Source organism: Pygocentrus nattereri, chromosome 26 (genome assembly GCF_015220715.1).
Source record: "Pygocentrus nattereri isolate fPygNat1 chromosome 26, fPygNat1.pri, whole genome shotgun sequence".
NCBI lineage: Eukaryota > Metazoa > Chordata > Actinopteri > Characiformes > Serrasalmidae > Pygocentrus > Pygocentrus nattereri.
Genome location: NC_051236.1, coordinates 12,335,722 through 12,357,117, shown reverse-complemented (window position 1 = coordinate 12,357,117; position 21,396 = coordinate 12,335,722). Strand labels below are relative to the sequence as shown.

The following is a 21,396-nucleotide window of genomic DNA, read 5'->3' as shown; positions in this document are numbered from 1 at the left end:
ACAAGTAAAGTCATACTTTTTATTTTCCAGTTTCTAATGCTTTTCCGTGCTACGAAGCCCCGCTGGTGGCATCCTGTATAAATAAAAAATAATGCGTGGCCACGCCTTATTAACGTGTGGGAACGAGGTCCTAATGAGTGGACAACTTCGTAAGGTGTGGCAATGAGATAATTAAGTCGTGGCCATGACTTAATAACACGTGGGAACGAGATCACGGCTTACTAAGTCATGGCCACGCATTAGGTTCTCGTACCCACGCTTTACTAAGTCGTGGCCGCGACTTAATCATCTCGTTCCCACGCCTTACTAAGTCGTGGCCACACATTATTTTTGTTTATACCGGATGTCACCAGCGGGGCTCCGTACTTTTCTTTCTAGTCAAGCTTATTTGTAAAAAAAATTGTATCTACAGTTTTTTTGTGTTCAATTTCATTCTCTCCTGTTGGTGACACCACCTGCTGTACTGCTGATTACATCTCAGTTTTGAACTTTATTATTTTTGTCCACAAAGTTTCCAAATGGAAAATGGCACCTAACAGGCCTCAGTTCAAGATGTTGGATGTATTAAGAAGTCTGACTGAAGTTCTGTGGTGAAAATAAAGGAGTTTTCTGATCCGATGCCCGTTTTCTTTTTTTTTTCTTTCTTTCTTTTTTTGTCAGCTCTTTTTACTTCTGCTTGCATCATCGCTGAAGTGAACGCGGTTTTACATTATTGAGATTTTAACCCAGTTTATGTATCTCAGGATGCATTTAGTTTGGCTCAAATTCATATAGTAAATATATTAGCTACAAATAGCTTGACCCATACCACCCCCCCCCCTACCCCCCCAACACACAAACACACACACACACACACACACACACACACAAAATCTAAACACCCTGGACTGGTTGCCAGTCCAGTACAGGGCAGACATCCATACACATACTTTCACACTCACCTTGACCCATATCATTTCATTTCGAAATCTCTTAGTGTCTCTTTGTGGGGCGAATTGACCTGTTCTCTTTAAACAGACAGTATGGGTCACTGTGTACCTGTTGTGTATTTTGAATGGCATAGCATCATACAGTGGCCCCACAAGTATATGGACATTAGTACATACATAAAAATGTATTTACATTCATTGTGTTAGGAAGTAAAATGTCAATCAAGTGGGATTTACTTGCAGCTGTGGTTTTGCCTTTGGCAAGTATTCTTGCAGAAGGTGGCTGGTGTGTTTATCTGTACATCAGTGTCTTGCAGACATTGGCATAGTGGCATCCAGAATAAAAATGTCTTTGTAGGCCTCCGAGATCATGACACTATCAGTGCACTCAAGCTCGCAGACATGGACATTGTAAGAAAAACAGCCGCAGACTTTGATTTTTCCACCTCATGTCCTTAGTGCAGTCTAGTTGGAGTCTGCCATCAGTCTGATGGTGTGTTAAAGTGTTTTTCTGTGAAACAAATATTGTTTCATTAAGCTTTTTACAAAACAACTAGGGAACTTCATAAAACTATAACTTCGTCTACCAATGGTTAAATGGTTAAAATGTTATGGTACATTTTGGGGCCACTGTACATGTTGGCTCATTATGATTATGATTGTTCATCTTATGTCCCAAGAATGGCTTAGCCTTAGTTAAGCTATAACCTTACTGTCTTGCATAATACAGTTTTTCCCAATTCCTGTCCTACACATCAATTTCAAAAATGTATTTAATTAGATTTTCCTGCTGCAACACCGCTTGACTCATGTTAACGAAAGTCTTTATAATTGCCTGATTGGTGGAATCTGGTGTGTTAAAACAGATAAAAGCTAGACATGCTCACTGGGGTTTTGTCCACTGGGATTGAGGATCAGAAATATGTTTTATTGCTAGACATTCAGCACTTGCTGGAAAAAGGCATCTTAACTGTGGAAGCTGTGTAGCTGAGTAACATTGTCTTACTTAAGGATTCTGTTGCATTTGAAAAGACCTTAGAACCAAAGAAGTGGTAGGCTTTGAAATGTTTTCTTCTAATGTTAGAATGAAGAATTCCTGTGTAAGAACGTTTCAATTGTTTCCCCACAGATTTTATTAGAATTATTAATGCTTTGCTACAATAATAAATGAAAAGCTCATTACTGAAGATGAAGATGTTTGACCTCTGATTATGCTTCATTTGTTGTAGTGTATTTTCCTGCAGGTCCAAAGAAATCAGCAGTTGGTAACTGCATGTAGGTATATTTTGTCTCACTAAATGCTTCCCTTTATTAAAAAGTCTATAATGCATCTTCGTATTTGAAGCTGTTTTTATATCTATCTATCTAACTATCTATCTATCTATCTATCTATACATACACATATATATATATATATATATATATATATATATATATATATATATATATATATATATATATAGTGCTACGAATGGCTTTTGATTAGAGGTTAGTAGTAAAACTGCTCCATTTAAGCATCTGCAAGTTAATATAATTATTTGTTCAAAGCAGTCTTCCAATCTTCTTCTTCCAGCAGTAGTCTAAGATTAAGAAAAATGAAAAAAGCCTGTTTTAAATGAAGTAGAAAGGGAGGATGCTTTTTTTTTTTTGAGTTCTATTCACATTTATAGGGCCTGTGCCAATTAGCATTCGATGAGCAGTGTGCAAAAAATGAAATATTATCAGTTTGTATCTGTGATAATTTGAGGAGCAAAGCGTGTCCTGCATTTGCATGAGACAAAGGTTTAGTAGGTACTTTGAGCAGATGGTTGGTCTTTTTATGCATCTCAATACTAATGATGCCTCAACTGCAAACTATTTTCCAAATTGGATTTTGGAAGCTTTTTAATAAGTCTATTACTAAGCAATGTAAATGAAGTTTGCTGCCACTGAAGGTCAAATATGTAATCTGATGGAGGCTTAGTTTAAACAGATATGCACTTTCTTCTTCAGTGGAAAATTGCACAGTGCCTGCGTTATTTTACTCATGTGTGTTGTAGTGTGACATAGTTGCAATTGATTATTGCCTGCATACATACATATGTATGCATAGTACAGTGCAAAGGTCTTAGGTAACCAAGAAGATTGTTTAAAACTATTTATCTTAGCAGTGTGTTTTGTATGTAAGAACACCGTGTGACATCAGAGTAAATACAAATAAACATAAATACAGTAAAGCTTCCAAGATTTAAAAAATACAGACGTTGATTAGAGGAATGCAGTTAGAAAAACACAGGTTTGATCCCTCCTCTTGTCACTGCACCCTGGTCATTACATGGATTTGTTACATTTTAACAGCAGGATGTCTGATTTAATTGAATGCAGCAATGGTTAGATAACACAGATACTGAATGAAAACTATTGGACTACCTAAGGACGGTTTTCAAATGGTTAATGCTGAGAGTTTAAAGCACAATGTGTTCCTTCTTTGTATATTTGCATTTTAATGTAGGTGCTCCTTATATAAATAAATGGGATTGACCAGATATACCAGATACAGCTATACAAAGGGTTTTACATATCATTTTCTCAGAAAGAAGATTTTTGCACAGTCCTGTATCTAATTATTTTCTGGTGTCCTGTCATATTTCATGAAACACTTTCACCATTTATTCCCTTAGATTGTCAAATATCACTAACTGACTGACTGACTGACTGAGTGACTAACTCACTACTAACTCACTACCTGACTGACTGACTAAATGACTAACCATCTAGCTAAACAGCTAAGTGAATAAGTAACTGACTGACCAAAAGCTAGCCAATTGACTAACTAAATGACTGGCTAGATGACTAAATAACTAACTGACTAATTTGCTGGCTGACTGACCACTTAGCTAACTGACTAACTAACTAACTAACTAACTGAATAACTGAATAGTCAACTAACTAAGTGACTAATTGACTGATTAACTGCTGGACTAACTAAATAGATAACTAACTAACTAACCAACTATCAAAAGCAAAACTTGTAAGAAAGGTTCTGGGTGTTGTTCTGTAACCACTGAGGAAACTGTTTAACTGAGAAAATGTTGGAAAATGTTCCCTGATTTGTGAGAAGTTTATTTTATTGCTTTGATGTGTTATTTTCTATTAGTCTCTACAGACCAAAGGCTTTCTACAGTGAAAATGAAGAATATTTTTCATAATTTGTCATTTTACACCGTGGGATTTCATAAGGCGAAGATGAAAGACAGCCTTTTAACGTCTGCTTTGTTAGGCAGCCGACACATCGTTAAAGCTTTCCAATTAGTCAAACACATAAACACATTTCCTCAAAAAGTCTTTGAATTTCTCCCAATTACAGTAATAGCAGAGAACCCCCTAAAGGATTAGGACGATTTTCCACCTTAACTATTTTATATCACATATTTAAATCTGTAGACAGGCAGAAAAGAGATGTGAGTTCCTTCAGATTCATTCCTGTTAGCATTTACAGATTTAGAGCCATGCAGATGTCCAGTGCATGGAGTCAGCCTCCTCACACGGTATAGTAAAACACAGCACAACCTTAGAGAACAGATAGACATCATTTCATATAATGACTAGTCAAAAATATTCTCAAACTCTCAAACTTGGGCTTTTTTTTAATTGCAGTCACCTATATACTGTTTGCTGTAAATTTTAAAGGGCACATATCATGGAAAAACGTCCTCATATTTTTTACATGGAAGAGTTTGAGAGCAAATAAATACTGTAAAAGTTGGAAAACATATTCACTTCCCATATATGGAAACTAAGCTCAAAAAATCCTGATTTTGTGATGTCACAAAAATATATACATTTGTACACTTACATATATGTACCTGTTTTAGCCTACAACAGATTGTCCCTGCCTGTTCACACTGAAGTTGTAAGAAGTGGATCAGTCAGTACTGCTTTCTGAATGAGGCACAATATAGGCCAGCTAGTCAGAGCAGAGCGCATTTACATATATCAGTCTTAAAGCACGGTAACAAGAACACCCCGTTGTCCTTAGGGACAAAAAGAGGTTGGAGGATGGAGGGGGAAAAATGATTTATGTTTTTCAGTACATAAACCTACATAGAAATGATAAGTGGACATTAAGGAAAACAAATGCAGGATATGGGCCCTTTAAAAAAGGCCATATTGTAATTGGAATTACGAGTAACAGTCACAGCTACTCAACAGAAAACAATCTTTCCCTCCACATTGTACATTATAAGTCTATATCCCTTCAAATGTATTAATCAGCATAGACTGCTTCTTAGTTATGTTCATTGAGCTCATCTATATCTTGTTAGCCAGTTACCTTTGACTAAGTTCAGTGATGTAATATTAATCAGTTATATTGAATTCATTTAGGAAGCCAAAACATTGTGATCATGATTAAAATATGTTTAAATGTGCTGCTGTACCAACTGTGCAGCTAAAAAGTTGTACAGCTTTCTACCATTTCAGCTACAGCTTTCTATCCTTCTGTTTCAGTTGTCAAGACACCTGAGCCAGTGATCTGAACCAAGTCATCATTAACTACCTGTGAGTATTTTGGGCTACAGCTGGTTGGGAGAAGCTGCAGCTTTGATCAGTAGCTCTGTGTTAATGCTGCAGTGGAAGAATGTTGTAGAGGCATCTGAAGTACTTCTTTCAGGATTCAATCAGGAAACAAACACCTTTCCTATTATATTCTATTGAACCTACAGATTTCTTAATGAGCAGGATAGTAAATAAAGACGCTGTTGAAATTGCTAAATTATTCCGGCATGTTTATTCCCCAATGATCCCAGGCTGATCGAAAGCTGTTTTTCTCAGCACCACGCTGCATATGTACCAACTGCTAATAAAGTGCAAATTATTCGCCGACAGAAAGCAGACAACATTTTTTTTCTTTTTAACAGATAGGCGAGTGGTCCAGAAGGGAGACAAGTCCCTTGGAGAAATTAATAATTTCCCAGCCTGACAGGAGTGTGAATGGCCCTCTCACCTTCCGTGAAATCTTTCAAAGCTTGTTACAGACATCAGTTCATGATGACTGTTTTTCCCACACACAAAAGGTAATCTAACTTTACACTGTACATTATCTTCAAAGACAGAAATGGGTGGCTATTATTTTATTTATTTTATAACTATATTAGCTGTAAATGTGTGTAAATATAGCCATTAAGTACAATTTATTGATTTCTCAAAGGGTTTTTCTGAGGAGGTCAGATATGAGATTTCCAAATCTTTAAACTTGGTGATAAAAAAGAAAAACCTTGAAATATAAAGAAAAAATTGGACTCCTAACAATCATGAAAGACCTGGTAGACTACCAAAATCCCGTCAGATAAAAAGTACTTAAAGCTTTCATCTTTTTTTTGTGAGAAAAAATCAAACTTCACTCTTGCTTGAAATCCACAGGGGTTTCTGTCCATCCTTCCACTGTGAGAAGACAACTCAAAGCTATGGGTTTGAAAGGATGTGTGTGTAGCTGTCAAAAAGCCATTACTATGAAAAGAAAATAGACAAAAAGTAACAAATCAAACCAAAGAGCTGCTGATGTGCTCATGCCAATGGACTGCCCACCCCAGATTCCAGGCCTCAACATCACTGAATGTTTTTGAAAAATACAGCTAATTTCTAAGACTGAACTTTGGAGGTGTAGAAAAATATCCCTGCAAATTACTTTTAAAACTTAAAAAAACTGAAAGATTTAGAGATGTCACATTTAGTAAATTTAGTAAATAATAATCCTCAAAAATCCCATAACTGTGATTCTGTGAGCCAGATTACAATTAGAGCAAGCCGGATTACACCTTGGATCAACATTTTTTTTTAAATTTTATCTGGATGAAAATGCACATTTTTCATTCAAATTTATCCCCTGCAGAGGTGGACGAAGTATACAAATCATGTACTTGAGTTAAAGTAGAGATACTCAAGGTAAAATATTACTCCAGTAAAAGTAGAAGTCCTTACTCTAGACCTCAACTTGAGTAAAAGTACAAAAGTATTTGGCTTCAAATGTACTTAAGTATCGAAAGTAAAAGTACTAAAAGAGTAATTATGGCTCTGATGTCCTGCTATCATTTTTGTAACAAGACTCACTTCATGAACTCATTTCAGGTGAAAATCGTCCAGTGTCTCTCTTGGTAAACCATTCTTTTAATAGAATGTCATTAATTAGTGACGCTGACGTCTATTAAAATGATCATAAGCACAAAACACTGAAGGTAAACAGTTTCCATCAGGGAGAACCGAGTGGCTCTGAAATCACTTTTACAAACAAGCAAAGTTTCAGTTTAACATTACTTTGTAAATTAGTTACAAGTTCAATAAAAACTGGCGTTAAACTCAGGATCACAAATGAGTTTCCTTTACTGTATTGATCTGTAGGCCTCTGTTCATAAACATAAACTAACCCAAACTAATTTACTATAAAATGAAAGTGTTTGTATGAATTCAGAAAAAAGAAACATGCCAGTCACAACTGCGTACATGTACATATTTCTATATTGTGGTCTATTTACAGGTTAGGTTAGTTCCATCATTGGTGTTCTTGCTTTGCACTTCTTTTGTTTTGACATGTTACGTTTTTATACACACAAAAACCAAAAGGAATGACAGATTTCTCAAAATGTAGTGGAGTGAAAAGTCAGATATTTGACTTTGTAATGTAGTGGAGTGAAAGTAAAAAGTCGCCCAAAATGGAAATACTTAAGTACAGATACACAAAAAAACTACTTAAGTACAGTAACAAATTACATTTACTTAGTTACTGTCCACCACTGATCCCCTGTTTGACCAGATGAGATCTGATCGCACTTGTCCCGCATAAAAAGCACATCAACATGTGCATTGTCTCCATTATACTTTTACTTTCCTCTGTTACTATATGAGTGGATATGCTTGACCTGGTGTGCATGAAGACCATTGGTTTGGCGCTAGCTTCAGCCTGGCACATCCTCCAGCTTTTGTTAATCCTTTCACCTGCTAGTCAGCGCTCAGCAGACACATTTCCATTGACGTAATTGTATATGGATAATGAAAGCACATTCCTTTTACACTTGAGTTAAATGTGGTCAAGATCCATCTCTGACCACCTCCAAATGTGGTTTAAGTAATCTGCTCAAAACGCACTTTGACCTGACCTTTCACGTGGTCAAATGAAATCCGAATGAGATCTGATCACCGGAAGTGCATGATAATGCAAGGCATAAACAGGCCCATAGTTAGTTAGTAACCAACACTGAGTACCATATCTGGAAATTGGAGAATGCTTAAAACTGCAGGCAATGTTTTATTAATAATGTGTATTCACGCAGGCTATTAAAGGCCACCCAATTATTCACAGCACACAGTTAAAAGCATTACATCTATTGCCACTCTGTATCTATAAGTAGCTCTGCTGTTATTTTTTCTCCTGTTATTTGGAAAGTCTGCCCATTACCATGTATTGAGCCAAAAGATTTTTAAAAATAGCTCCAAACTCGACAGGCTAGACAACAGTGTGGGTCAGCGCCGTGGGAGATTTGACAGCAGTTCAATCTGAAGCTGTGATAAAAGCAAGTCAGTACTTAAGACTCAAATACAGATAACTGGTATTAATGAGATGCTCCTCCACATCAGATCGTGTCTGCTTTCTCGAGGATAAAGGGGCATACATTGTCCCTCTTTCACCATAAATGACCCAGATCTGTCTAAAGATATTACAGATGAAAGCACAACAATATACTCCTCTTCATCGTTTCGTGTGATTCTTTTAAGGCATTGATTTCACTTGCTTCATCATTCACATGAGAGCAGGGATAAAAGCTGCAGTGATAAGCATGACAACAGACCAGAGAGAAGAGACATTTTGTGCTGTAGTAAATTAATAGGGCTGTGTGTGGGCAGGCAGTTCATTTAGAAAAGAGATGAACTCGTCAAGTTTATCACCACTTCTCTTTAAATGCCTTAAATTCAGTCTGTTAGAAGAAAACTGTTGAAATTCCACCAAACCACCCAATGCAGTGACAGATGTCTTATGCCCACACATCTATGGCTGACCATATTTTGACCATTAAGGCCAGCATTGGCCCCTAAATGCTGCAGTTAGCTTATTTACAGTGCTTGATAGTGATTGTTAACAAAATGCTCAGCTACCTATTGTTAGCTAGGTTACCTTATTTTACTGACAAAATATTTTTGAGAATCACTTAAAATCATATCAGATCTCTCACACAAATATCATACTGCCAGATATCACACTGTCATTGCAAGCTAAAACACATGTGATACATTAGTGAAGATGCACACTGCTGGTGCACAGAGTTTTGGTCTAAAAAAGGCTCTGGCAGTGTGCAGCAGTGCTTAGCCAAACAGCTAACTTCTGTGTCTTTCACTTGTATTAGCATTGAGTTGTACATGATTGCTGTCTTTCTGCACTACAGATTGTCCATATTTGAAACAATGATTTCTCAGAAATGATGCTGTCTGAAGCAGACTACTCAGTTACCTCTAAGGACAATGCATTTCTGCTTATTAGCATTATAAAACATAGATTTGTATAAAAAGTTTCAAATGATGTGTTTTGTTGATTTTCTAAGTGAGAATACGTTTATACATTCTCTAAAGAGAACATTTTGGGGAGGGGGGCAAATCTGGACGCATAAACATTATTGCACATTTTCTATTTTCTGTTTTGAACTCAGCAACTGAACAGAAATTGTGCGCAAACATTTGTAGAAAATTGATGTATTTATGTTCACTGTAGACAATGTGTTAACTTTAGGGTATTCAGACTTTTGCATGGAATCACTTCAGAAAAAGCAACTGAGTAACCAAAGAGCTATTTGCAAATATTCTCATGCATTACATTCCAAAATACATTGCATAAAGGTTGTAGAATAGATTATAATATATTGAATGCGGTAATAAATAACAATCAAAATAATCATTTTGTCAGTTTGTAATGCTGATACATGCTGATACAAAGTACATTATTAATTGTTTTATATGGACTTTATGAAACAAAAAGAGAGAAGAAAGAAGCTGCCTTGCTTGTTATAAATGACACAATTTATCTTGATAAAATATTCCTAGGAACATGCAGAACATGCAGAATGTTGTGACATACACTGGAAAAAAACTGCCATTATAATGAAATATATTGTCTTTGTACTACATTTGTATTAAAAAATTCATGACATTGCTATTTCTGGTAATGATATTGCTTGTTTTTGTGTTATGTTCTTGACTTGGACAGCAATAGATTTCATTTTAATGTTGTATTTCAAAGCTCCCCCCCCAAACTTGTTTAATCTTGCATCAGTGAGCTGTTGGTTGCTCCTGGTTCTTCTGTTTGGTGAACTCTAATGCTAAATGAAGTGAAGTTAGCAGCTTAATGAGCATTATTCTGAGAAAGATAGTCCAGTATTCATTTCTCTTTGTTTACTAAAGCATCATTTGGGGCCCCTCTCAGGCCAAATGAGCTTATTTTGAAAGAGACTCAGTTCCTATTTTACACATCTTCAAAAATAATATGGACAGGTTTGTGGTTCTAATGCGAATCTTAAAGTGCAATCTGAAAGCACGCTATGGAAGATGGTATATAGGGCGCTGGCTGACCTTTGGACAGCATCAAATGAAGAACTGGCTTTGAAAACAGAGGCACTGAAATTTCACATTGACATTCAAGATAAATACAGTCAGAGACCCAGTGTTCAAACAATAGCATCCTTTCTAGCAGAACAGCATGAAACCTTAAAAAGAATGTTTTTCTCTTCAGCTCGTGGCTGACGTGCTACGCTAGGGTTAATATCCTCCATGGGCATTCATCCTTATCCTAGTTATAAATGAAAATTCTTTCCACCTTCACAGGAAGATTTGTACACACAGAATAAGAACAAGAATCTATGCCACAACAATTATCAGCTTCCTTTAAGAACACATAGAGTAATTATTGAGGCAGAAATAGGATATATATATATATATATATATATATATATATATATATATATATATATAAGGCATTCATATATTAGCACCATTGTTTAAAAATGTGTTGATTCTAATTTTCTCATTCTTTGCACATTGGTACCCTGTTTCTCTTTCCTTAAAGGCCTGTCCTGATGGCAGCATGGATGTTTTCCTGCTAGTTTTTGTATATTTATTTACAAATGCATATATGCAAAATTCAACAAATATATCCTTCAAAAAAATGCTAACTTTGTAGGAGAAGGAAAAACTTTTAACGTCAATTAATGTATTCATTTTATCCCAGTTAATTTTGGACCTTTTCTACTGGTTCATTCATCATGTTCACAAATTGGAGAAGGCAGCTTGTAATGTCCCTGAAAGAGTCAGATGCTCGTATTTAAAAGGAGAAAAAGAAGCTTTACTTATTGAATCAGAATCCAGGCATATGATCTAAGCTACTATGGTCATACTACAAACAAGACAGGTGGCACTGATTGGAGTGCAAGGAAAGGTTAGGAGTCACGTGGTTCATGATATTTCCAATAGGATTTTGGGAAGGGATCCGTGACAAAGCTGGTGTTATTGAATTACCTCCAAAGTTCAGTCTGAAGGGTTGCATTTTCTGCTTCTCACAATCCAAGTAAACATATTCAATAATGTTGAGGTCTGGAGTGTGGAGTGGTCAGTCTGTTGTTCTGAGAACACCAGCAGCTTCTTTGTTTTATTTGCAATTTTTGTTTCTTTTTCTCAGTAATGGCTTCAGAGCTACCCATCCTTTTCGACCCATAGTGCTGAGTTGTTTTCTCGCAGTTGATTCATGGACAGAAACACCTGTGAATTTTTTTCAGCTTTGATAAAAGCTTTGAGTACTGTTTATCTGATGGTCATAGTTTTAGTTGTCTGCCAGGTCTTGCGCAGTTGTTACATCTCATTTTCTTTTAATCATTTTCAAACTCAGTTTTGAAAACTCCTTTTTTTATCACTTGGACTTTCCCATTCCTTATGCAAGTGTATCGTCTTATATCTGCTGTTGTAGCTGAAGATGTGAACATCTTATATCTGAATATCTGATCTTACATCGTTTCTCTGAAATATCTCCTGAGAAATTAAAAACTTGTAACAAGTTGCAACTGGAAAAGAAATAAATGAAGGATTGTCTCATTGGCAAGGATTGGCTTTTGCTCAGTGCTGCATGTATGAAGCTAAAGCATGTAATGCAGTCCTGAATAGTCTGTGTTTTGTATGATTGGACAGGAAATAAAACACTGACCTTGTAAATAAAATAAGCCTATACTGTCCCAGTGAACTGCCCACACACACCACCCTCTTAGAAAACACTAGCTTTAGGGCTTCTTTACTAAGCATTTGTTTATGGAAAGCAGAGCCAGGCTCACTTTATTTTTAAGCTGTATTTGTAATGGCTTATCAAACAGTATTTACACACTTATTTCTAAATGTATATTGAAAACATTGAACCTAACATCTATTATTTGATAAAAATGAGATCAATCCTAAAAGAGCCAACACAGCTCATATAGCAAAGAAGACTCTAGTATAGATTTACATTTAATATTACATTTATATTGAATGGCAGCCTATTAGACATAGCTGTAGAGTAGGTGGCCACTATGAGTGTAATTAACTGACATAAATAGCTGCCTTTAATTGACATCTTCAGGGAGTTAAGACAGTAAGAAGTCTGTGAGTATGATCTATGTAAAAATATTTCTTTTAGACTGAGATATGACAAGCATAAAAATAGGTGCATTAGGCCTGATAGAGCAATACCAGGAAAGATTCTTGACTTCAGACTTTCAATTCAGTGTACAGGTATTTTTTGTCCCCCAAGGAACAAGCAATGTAAATGTGTTCTCAAAGGAGCGTTGATGTCCTTAAGGTCCAATAGTGTACATTAAATGAGTTTTAAAGGTACGCTACATCATGTTTCCCAGGGGAAAAACCTGTGCATCAATTTACTACTGCACTAAATATGAAAATGTATGTAAGATTCCTGCAGATTTCTTTGAAAACTGATAACAGGTCTGAAAATGAGGCTATTGGAAGCAGAAATGAAGGTAAAGGGTGATATTTTATTTAGTTCTTGAAACTTCTGTGTAAATTCCTGTTAGATATGTTTTGCGCTTTTTTCCTGATGCTGAAAAATGAATAGCTTATACTTAAAGGCTGTTTTGACTGGAAATTAAGGAAGGAAATGTTTGACTTTTGCACCATACTTTAAATATAAAGAGCTAAAATATTGTGTCTTTGTCTGCATTTAGTACACTTGAGTTACACTAGTAGTCCAGTAGGCCGAAATTCGTAATACATTCTGAATATGACTTTGTTTCCATGTGCTCCTGTCTGATGTCCTGTTTTCAGCTGATTGGTCAGTAATTTGGCCATATTTGGGTTCAGTGGCTGACGATACATCAGTGAAAGCATGATTAATGGTTTTTCAAAGTACATATCTTCTAAGAGCTTTATTTCACATGCAAATAGAAATTTGCATATATTAATTCAAACAGCGAGGCACATATCTATCAAAGAGCCTAAAGTCTCGTTTCCTCTAGGAGCACTGCACTAAAATATTTCTCCACATTTGATCTCGATTTCCCTTGGTCTGGGGCACGCAGCCTCTGTGTTGTGCTCCAGATTAAAAGTCAAAACATCTCTTTTTGCAGTTCTTAGGGGAATTTGATGTAACGCAAACCTTGAAACAAGCAATGGCCATAGAGAAATGTCTTCTTTCTCTCAGATGACTGTTGTCTACAGTAGGTGTGTACACAAAAAGAATACCTTATTCAGGAGTTCAGTGATGAAAAATATTACTTTGAAAAGAGCTGTAATTTCAAGACATGAAAGGTTTCAATGAGGGTCTTTTGTACATCTGAGATTTGATTTTTGTAGACAGAAACCTCAGAGTGTCTGAAAGCTGAAAAGCTCTTAATACATGTTGTGCTTTGCTGTTCAGTGTGTTTTATAGTTGCAAGAGATGAGGTCATTAACACTTCTCTAGGTCACATTCCTCAAGGTGTCATGGCTCTACATATTGAAGTGTACATGACAAACTAAAAGAGTAAATAAATGATCATTTAGCTTGGATATCAGGCATTTCAGCTTGAGGCTTATCCTGAACCCTGAGTGAATGGACTTGACATATAATTTAACCAGTCAGCAATGAGAAAACAAATATCAGCGCAGTTAAACTGTCATCAGATTTAGCAGTGCTAATGCCATACGAGATCAAGCTGCTTCCTTTGCAACTGCAGATGTCTGTCATAGCATGATAAACTTATGCTGAGAACAAAAAAATATATATATTTACTAAACAACTTCAGTGAGACATAGAGGAGATATTGCTGTGTATTAATAAAACTGCAGGTACAGGATCATTTCATTTTGTGTGTTTCCTATTCTGGAAGATGTAAAGGTCAGGAGAAAACTAATACAGGGATGGAAACATTAATCAGAGTGTTCTCAGGGAGAATTAAACTGACCTTTAGGCTGAGACGCACTGTAGAAGTGCTTCCACCTGGAAATCCCCACTGACTCTGTACAGTTACATGAATTATGCCTACAAACGCAGCTGCAGACATTTGCCCAAGGATAGTCAAATGTTGTAATTGTAGGTGTGTGCCTTTGAAATTTTAACCATGGGCTTAAATTCCACATTGCTCAATTTAACTACACTGATACTACTTTTGCACATGGTTATTTACAATCATTGCCTCTGGCAGGTGTACGCTTAACAAATGAAGATGCCAAAAAGAGTTATTTGGAGTGGTGCCATAGAATAACCACCCTTTGTTCCTTGTTTTTTAAACCATCCGTTTTTGGAAATGAGATATTGAACTGTGAAGAATCATTTAAAGTTTTTTTTTCTGATTGTTTCCAACATGTGATGGACTGGCGACCTGTCCAGGGTGTATCCTGCTTTCCGCCCGAAGACTGTTGGGATAGGGATGGATGGATGGATGTTTCCAACATTTTGGAAACATTTTGGCACTAATGAACGGGGCTCACCCTAAACCCTGAGTGAATTTTAAGGGTACTGAATAGGATAATGGCTTGACATATGAATTAACTAGAAAGCATTGAGAAAGCAAATATCAGTGTAGTTAAACTGTGATCAGTCTTACATTTGACATCTACAAGCGAAGAGTCATTTTAGAACCTTTATTTTTGAGCATGTGATATTAAATGTAGACAGGGGAAGTGTTGCAGTTGTGTTGAAGTGAACCAGATATGTATATTTTGCTCTGTAATTCATGCTCAGAATATCAAAATGTTATAAAACTTGCATCTGATTCAAAAGTAGATTTACGTTTTAATGTAATACTTACAGTGTTGGGAATTAAACCGAATCCTGAATACACTGTCCTAAATGTATTCAGTACTGTATATCATTACGATACATAAAAAGTAATGTATTTACACATTTAAATAAAATACATAATAATGAGGCACCTGGGAAAAAAATAATAATTTACACTGCTCCTTGCTATTACTTGTTGCCAGTTTTCTTTTTTTAATACGTTCGAAGAAAAATTCACTAATTTAACTGTTTTTAGCTCTGATCACCTGATTCAATCAATTGCTGTATTGTGAACTAAACAAACACATCAGCATGTCCCAGTAACAAAATCTTGCAAATTTGACTAAAAGTGGGAGTCCAGTACAACACTGATGCTAAGTTTATGATTCATGAACACATGTACTACTGAAATGTTCAGTTCTATTATTCCAGTAACACTGAAATTAATAACTAGCTCATTACATTGATTTATCAGTCTTTAGCAGAGCTCAGTAACACTGAGATTAATAACTGATCATCACATTTATTTATCAGTCTACTTAGGCGTTAGTGGAGCTCTGTAACACTGAGATTAATAACTAATTATCACATTGATTTATCAGTCTACTCAGGCTTTAACAGAGCTCAGTAACACTGAGATTAATAACTGATTAGATTGATTTAGCAGTCTACTCAAGCTTTAGCAGAGCTCAGTAACACTGAGATTAATAACGGATCATCACATTGATTTATCAGTCTACTCAAGCTTTAGCAGAGCTCAGTAACACTGAGATTAATAACTGATCATCACATTGATTTATTAGTCTACTCAGGCTTTAGCAGAGCTCAGTAAAACTGAGATTAATAACTGATTACATTGATTTAGCAGTCTACTCAAGCTTTAGCAGAGCTCAGTAACACTGAGATTAATAACTGATCATCACATTGATTTATTAGTCTACTCAGGCTTTAGCAGAGCTCAGTAACACTGAGATTAATAACTGATCATCACATTGATTTATCAGTCTACTCAGGCTTTAGCAGAGCTCAGTAACACTGAGATTAATAACTGATCATCACATTGATTTATCAGTCTACTCAGGCTTTAGCAGAGCTCAGTAACACTGAGATTAATAACTGATCATCACATTGATTTATTAGTCTACTCAGGCTTTAGCAGAGCTCAGTAACACTGAGATTAATAACTGATCATCACATTGATTTATCAGTCTACTCAGGCTTTAGCAGAGCTCAGTAACACTGAGATTAATAACTGATTACATTGATTTATCAGTCTACTCAGGCTTTAGCAGAGCTCAGTAACACTGAGATTAATAACGATCATCACATTGATTTATTAGTCTACTCAGGCTTTAGCAGAGCTCAGTAACACTGAGATTAATAACTGATTATCACATTGATTTATTAGTCTACTCAGGCTTTAGCAGAGCTCAGTAACACTGAGATTAATAACTGATCATCACATTGATTTATTAGTCTACTCAGGCTTTAGCAGAGCTCAGTAACACTGAGATTAATAACTGATTATCACATTGATTTATTAGTCTACTCAGGCTTTAACAGAGCGCAGTAACACTGAGATTAATAACTGATCATCACATTGATTTATCAGTCTACTCAGGCTTTAGCAGAGCTCAGTAACACTGAGATTAATAACTGATTATCACATTGATTTATCAGTCTACTCAGGCTTTAGCAGAGCTCAGTAACACTGAGATTAATAACTGATCATCACATTGATGTATCAGTCTACTCAGGCTTTAACAGAGCTCAGTAACACTGAGATTAATAACTGATTATCACATTGATTTATTAGTCTACTCAGGCTTTAGCAGAGCTCAGTAACACTGAGATTAATAACTGATCATCACATTGATGTATCAGTCTACGCAGGCTTAAGCAGAGCTCAGTAACACTGAGATTAATAACTGATTATCACATTGATTTATTAGTCTACTCAGGCTTTAGCAGAGCTCAGTAACACTGAGATTAATAACTGATCATCACATTGATGTATCAGTCTACTCAGGCTTAAGCAGAGCTCAGTAACACTGAGATTAATAACTGATCATCACATTGATGTATCAGTCTACTCAGGCTTAAGCAGAAGACTTTTTTGAGTTTCTCTTTATTGTATGTCTTTACACACTGTGCACTGATTTTAAAATGGTGTTCCTTTCAAAGATGGCAAAAACACTTTTGTATTAAATTGTCATAGTAGTTAAATTATAACAGTAAAACCTGTTCATATTCTTCTTTTCTTATTGTTTTGCTATCCAGTGTCGACCAGAGGAGGATTGGTTCCCCCTTTGATTTGCCTTGACTTAAAAAATGTAAGTCAAAATTACAAAATGTACCTGAATGAATGCTGATAGTTAATTTCTGTATTCTGAATTGGAATTCAGAGTACTTGTGTTTTGTTATATCCCAATCCTGAATACCTGTTTACTAAAACATGTAAAAGCAACAAAAATAAATCTAAACCTAGCCTAGCATTAGCAAGTTGCAAAGTGAGGTGACTGTCAAACTGGTAGATGTGGGGTAATTTTAAAGTGTTGCAACCTTAACAGGCACAATGTTGAACAGATTGGCTTCTCAGGCTTCAGCTGTGTGGCACAGCGCTGAGGAGTTTACAGGCCTGTGCGCAAATGTTTTAGGGGGCCGGGACTGAAAAAGTCAACCTGAATGCGCATGACACTTACTTAACGTTTGGCACTCTTATCCAGGAAGACTAATCAAGCCTAATCAAGGCTAATGTAACATTAGTAGTCCTGCCCAAGGATGAGCCACCCACTAGTGATATTGCTGGTATTAAAAACCTTCTGTTGGGCTGTGTGAAAAATGGATAGTAATAATAGACAGCCCCACACATCAACTAAATATGAGTGTGGCAGGAAAAAAACATTTTGCTGCTCTAAGAATAATCTTTAATTATTCTGTTGCTTGCGTTGACCAATGAATGTTCTTAATGATTAATGAAAGTTAATTAGAGTCCAGTTCAAGTGTATTTTTGCTTGTAAAGTCAACAAATGTCATTACAATTTATTAACCTGCAAATAAACCTAAACACAGTACTTTGTGTCTTGTGAGCTAGTTTGAAGAATAGCGTTTGGTTCCAGATGTTTCCTGGATGCCCCAAGTAATTAAATTTCAACACTACATGCTTTAATATTATAATGAAGTATTAATTAAACCAACCACGTTTTTGGATTACAGTAAATACTGGTGTGTGTGTGTGTGTGTGTGTGTGTATATATATATATATATATATATATATATATATATTGATTGATTTACAATGCATCCAATGCATACAATGACCTCTTTACCACATGATTTACCTCATTTTAAGACTTCAAATTACTTTGATTTTTGAATGTCACTATATTAAATGCAATTCCTGGTAACCAAAACACCAAGAAAAGTAAGGAAATAAAATTTCCTCGCATGTGATGCGAAATGTGAAAACTGGCTCAAATCATCCTCCTCTTGCCTGCTTTTAAGCCACATTTATCTTTAGATTACATTGACAGTTTTCATGTGTGCTTATATCTGGATTATGTATACAGAACTGTGTGGAGTGTAGGCATTTCTGTGGATGCTGGCTAACTCGGTTCATGGAAGATTGTATAAACGAGCTTCCAATCTTGCTACTGACGCATTGGACTCCTTCCTACAGTACATTCATTAGATATCAGCACTGCTTAAAGCAAGGTTCTGTCGGATGTGACATAGTTACCACACATGCTTGAAGCTTTAGGGCAGCATATTTACTACTTACTGCATTTTGCCCCTCAACACAGCAATCAGTGGAAGCAAATGGGCCACATAATGCAGCAGGCTATGCTCGGTGAAGTGTGTGAGATGTGAATTTCATGCCGGAGGCTTGATTTTTTTTCTGTATTCTCCTCTTCTCTTGCTCCTACACCTCTAGAGCCCCCTCTCTCTCTCTCTCTCTCTCTCTCTCACACACTCTCTCTACTGCCCAGGAGATGACTAATCCCTGTGTCTGGAGTTGCAGGCTTTACAGAGGAGAGACGGTGGCTCCCGATTGCAGGCTGACCTTTTCTCCACTCTCCTGGATTACTGTACGCATTTACATTACTGTACACAACAGATGAGCGATGCTCGTCAGCTTGCTGCAAGACAACCTTTTGCTCCCAGTTTAATGAGTTCCGTTTATATTGCTCCAGCAAGCCCACAATAGAGAGCAAAGGTGAACGCCACAGAGAAACTTCGGCATGACTCTAAAACTTTGCGATAGATATATGCTCTGTTATTTAGCTCCAGAAGCAGATGGGATTTGCACAAATTCTGCTTCAGAAAACGTGTAAAAACCAGCAATTTTCAAGATGATTTAGTGATCTACGGCAGTTTGGTTAACTCTTCTAACTCTTCATTTTATAAAAGTCCACTTGGCAAAACAAGCCTGAGAAACAGCTTTAAAGAATCCTTAAATAGTCAAATCACTTTTGCTTAAAGATTGTTCATCATCCATCTTAAAGGCTGATAGCAGATGCATTGTAAGTAGCATATTGAATTTGGTAATGAATTGCATGTAATTCATAATAAATTCAATTATATATACAGTACTGTGCGAAGGCTTTAGGCAACTAAGCAAATTTTTAAACAATTTACCTCAGCAGTGAGTTTATCACAATATACATTAGAATAAAGTCATATTGATAATTCAATAAACATAAAAACATTAAAAAGTTACAAGAATTTCTTGGGTCCATATTTTTCCTTGACACCTTCACAGCCACCACAGAGACTCGTTAATATCATCAATTACATCATGAGCACAATTTACTGAAGCACTGATTGGTAATGATGTGTGTGTATCTATCTATCTATCTATCTATATATATATATATATATATATATATATATATATATATAGAGAGAGAGAGAGAGAGAGAGAGAGAGAGAGAGTTAATGTAATATATTTTATTCATGTAGAAATTATAGACACATTTGCAACACTATTTTAACTGTAATATTACCAGTTACATGTGGCAACTGTCACAAGCCAGTTAACTCATTTTCTAAACAGAGCACTTACTTTTCATCTATCTAAACATCTTTTAAATATCAATTTCATTTATATGTTTAATGATGTATTAGGTGTTATGAGATTTCTTGGAAGAGAAAAGCATGTTTGGAGATGAACCATGGCATGATCTCTATTCATGTAAGAGATAAATACAGTCTTTCACTAAATGCCGTGTGAAGGCCATGTCTAAGTTTTGAAAACCTTAGCTATATTATTACATTATAGTAAAACATTTACATAGTAGATATAGTGAGTGTATGTTTATTCCATTTCGCACAACACTATATGCCTGTCAGGGACACCTCAAACATACCCAAGTGGCTCCGCCCCACTTGTCCTGCATACCAAGCACCACTGACTTCATCAGTATATTCCCAGTCCTGTTGCAAATATATTCACTTAAAGGCATAGCCAAGCTTCCAAGTGATTGTCTTATTCTATTTACTGTGAGTCAGATTGCATACTGTCATTTTAAATCCCTGTCTTTTTTGCCTGGTGTCTGAGTCTCACACAAATATGACGTTGCTGTGATAATCTTACCAGAAGAGCCGATATTAATGTTGCAACAATGCATGATCTTATTTTATTCATGTAAAAATGATGAACACATTTGTAGCACTATTTTCAGTGTTATGTTACTTTAGACAACAAGCCAGTAAACAGTCATTTTCTACAAAAAATGGTTTTAATCTCTCTCAACATCTTTTGTCAATTCAGTGCATATGTTTAATGATATACTAGGTGTTACAATGTTATTAATATAGATGCAGTACTGTTAAAAAAGTCATTCTTTTTCCAGCAGTAGAGGTAAAAACAAAAACATATAACAGAAAATTACACAGAAGCTTCAACAACTAAATATCACATCAGATGTTCAGATGTTTCAGTATTAAGTCCGTACAGCCTTTGCCTTTATTACAGCTTCCATTCTTTTCAAGAGACTTGCTTTCAGTTTTTCAAAGAAATCTGCAGGGATATTTTCCCATACATTTTCCTATTCAGTGATCTTGAGGTCTGGACTCTAAGATGGTCAGTCTGTTGTTCACCAGGAGCCTCCTTGTCTGATAGGCACATTTTGTTCTATATTTTGTCTATTATTTCCTTTCCTCAGAAACGGCTTCTTGCCAGCTGCACATCTTTTTAAACCCATAGTGTAG

General features: G+C 35.9%; 1 long non-coding RNA gene across 1 annotated transcript; it reads left to right on the top strand.

Moving 5' to 3' along the window:
- Nucleotides 1-5,415: 5,415 nt before the first annotated feature.
- Nucleotides 5,416-19,709, top strand: LOC108427539. The gene is made up of 5 exons (XR_001857865.2): nucleotides 5,416-5,468; nucleotides 5,828-5,983; nucleotides 14,791-14,916; nucleotides 17,464-17,516; nucleotides 19,118-19,709. It is a non-coding gene; the product is annotated as an uncharacterized LOC108427539 (long non-coding RNA).
- The last annotated feature ends 1,687 nt before the right edge of the window (nucleotides 19,710-21,396 follow it).